This window comes from Antrostomus carolinensis, unplaced genomic scaffold (assembly GCF_000700745.2).
Source record: "Antrostomus carolinensis isolate BGI_N321 unplaced genomic scaffold, ASM70074v2 scaffold32463, whole genome shotgun sequence".
NCBI lineage: Eukaryota > Metazoa > Chordata > Aves > Caprimulgiformes > Caprimulgidae > Antrostomus > Antrostomus carolinensis.
In genome coordinates this window covers 2,808-5,576 of record NW_010306400.1, presented here as the reverse complement: position 1 = coordinate 5,576, position 2,769 = coordinate 2,808, and the positions used below count along the sequence as shown (strand labels likewise).

The window sequence follows — 2,769 nt, the reverse complement described above, 5'->3', positions numbered from 1 at the left end:
GTAGGTAGAATTAAACATGATGATTTCAATGCAGACCTGTCTTGTCTTCTGCTACACAAAAGTATCACGTACGAGGGTGTGATCTATAGCAGTTAAATTGACAAGCAGTAAAGCTATTGTTCTCTCTTTCTGGTTCATTTAGCATTCACTGGCATGATAACCCTGCTCAGATACTGCTGATCAGTTTAGCTGTCAGCTGACTGGGTGTGCTCTTTTGGCCTTTGGCAGATACAGAATACATTGTGTTTGCTTAACCACGGTGAGCATCACCCTAAAGGTGACATAAGTGAGAAGGCTGGGAGCCTACACGAGTTGGTTCTGCTTGTAAGCTACGCTAGTCACTTGTTACCAAGTCTAACTTGTGCTGAAGCCTAACTGGCCTTTTTAAAGGAGATTATAATCTGGATGTGGCTTTCTCTGATCTTTGCTTTATGCTGCTGAATTTTCAGGTGTGCATAAATATAAAAAGACCTTTTTACACACATACATATATATATATATCTATAGTGGGCTTTTTCATATGAAAAGCACTAATGAGAAGGAGCTTTCTCTGATTTACTGCTGTTCTTTGGCTCAAAACCATGAGTTTAACAACTTCCTGAAGAACACAACAGACTGTGCTCCTTCATTTATAAGCTTGCTTTGTTTTCAAGTGTCTCATCTGGAATTGAAATTGGACCTGAAAAGAACTATGCTTGCTTGTGTTTCGGGAACCTCCTATGTTAGTTCTGCAAACTGATCTCTCTCTTAACTCCTGGGTTGAATCCTCCCAGTTCCAGGGGTGGTGAGCATTCAGTGCTTGGTGTGCTGAACAGAGGTGTTAGTAATTCCTTCAGAACACGAGGGTGAAATAACTATTTTGAAAGTTTCTGGGATCTCAAACTAAAAGTTTGTAGGTTGCTGAAATAGGTTGGCAAACGTTACCTTTGGAGAAGGAAAGATGATTTTGGGGGGATTTTTGTGTGTGTTTTGAAAATGTTCGATGAGTGTGAAGAATTACCTGTTTTTTGTAATCTTTCTTATGCAGCACATGCTACTCGTGACCAGCTGGAAAGTAGAGCACACAGCATAGAAGAAATCTGTCCAGAACTGTAAAGTGCTTGTCAGAGACACAAATGTAAACATCGCTTCATGATTTTTGCGATTAAGGCTCTTAAATATTGAGAAGCATATCAGTTACATTGTTGTATTGCCAAGAATGTTAATTTTAGATTTGTCCATTAGGCAGAAAAACCTGTCTAATTGATTTTTTTTTTTTTCTTGTGCCTAGTATTTCATGGAAAATACTGCTTCATAATCTGTTCAACCAGAGTGGCATTCCCTGTATGTATAACGCTGACGATCTTGCGTAATGTACTGTTACTCTTCACGCTTTGAAACAGACAGCATCTTTTGGTTTTTCACTATTTATTTGACGGTGTTCTAGGTGTGGTATCTCTTATGGAAAGGTTTGGAATTCAAGAGCCAAACGGTACAGCATGTATCAGATTGACATGCAAGCTATTTGTCAGATGTGTTAAGCAGTTTAAAAAGGGATTATTTAAGTCTCACGACTTTTTTGTAAAACGTTGACCTGTTAATCTAGATTTCAGTATGTTATTAACTGTACTTTCCCAGTCTTTACAAGAACTGTGTTATTTTTTGAGTGGTGTTTGGAATCAGTTGTTAGTTTCTGGCTAAGGCAGTACTGGTGGAGGGAATGTTTTTACACTGGAAATGTGTGAACTTGAACTTTGCATTTAATTGTCATTATCTCTTCCATTGGGACTGGATGTTTTGTGGAGCTCTCTTTGGCTTATCGTGAGAAGGTGGAAGTTCCCTCCAACTTTTCTCTTGAAACCACATCCACTGTCACTTTCCTGGCTTGTTGCAAACTTTTGGTCCTTTCCAGTTGCATGAAGAGTGCTTGTGCTACTGGCACCTGAGGAAAAACACCCAGCCACGAGGAAATCCGTGTCAGGACTGTGAAGATGAGCTGCATTTAGGCTCTGACTGTTCTTTATATAAAGATGATTTCCTGAGCATCTGCTGGTGGTCTCCTACTCATTTGGGGTTGGTAACTTCCATACTGAAAACCACTGGTCTAAATCTTCCTGTATCCATTGCAACTTAGAGCAGCTGCTTTTGTAAAATGAAGGCTGTTTGGAAGAATCGAAGGGAAACTGCCGAATTCAAATACCTGTTTACAGTGTGGTTGTACAGCCCTGTAAAAGGGGGGATCCTGAACCTCCAGATTGCTGTAAACAACTTCCCACTCGGTGGAATTTGACTGGTGAATGTTCCAGTATTCACAGTAGTTCTTAGGTTTTATTACACAAATGAAGTATACCCTTAAGCTTTAGCTTGGTTATGGAATAGAGTGTATATCTTAATTTGGATCTGAATTTGATATGTGGCAAAAATCCATATGATTATATGGATCTATTTTAAAATGTCTTTTTGTCCACTGTATATGTGAAGTTTGAATAAAGGAATCGAAGTTATTTTACAGCTACATGCATTCTCAAGCGTGAGCTTTCATGAAATCCCAGAGAGACTCAGAGTGAATAAGGTAATGGGATGCTGTCCTTTGAAGGATTTATACAGGAATAATTCATTAGAACGGATGCATTGCCAAAGATACCCAAGCTGTGCTAATTGGGAGTTGTAGTGTGCCTTTCCCAACTATCTCCTCTCCTTAGTAGGTAATGGGGTTGTCAGTTGTGGGATATTTAGTCTTCTAAGGGCCTAAATCAGGATTAATAACATCTTTTCACAAGAGTTGAACTC

General features: G+C 39.2%; 1 protein-coding gene across 2 annotated transcripts in view; it reads left to right on the top strand.

Moving 5' to 3' along the window:
- The window catches only part of LOC104522760 (protein phosphatase inhibitor 2), an 8,220-nt gene extending 5,726 nt beyond the window's left edge, over positions 1-2,494 (top strand). For both annotated transcript variants that reach the window (XM_010165132.1, XM_029084304.1), the window contains one exon: positions 1,028-2,494. The gene's annotated coding sequence lies outside the window, so the exon portion shown is untranslated. The remainder of the gene's footprint in view (positions 1-1,027) is intronic.
- Positions 2,495-2,769: the final 275 nt, after the last annotated feature.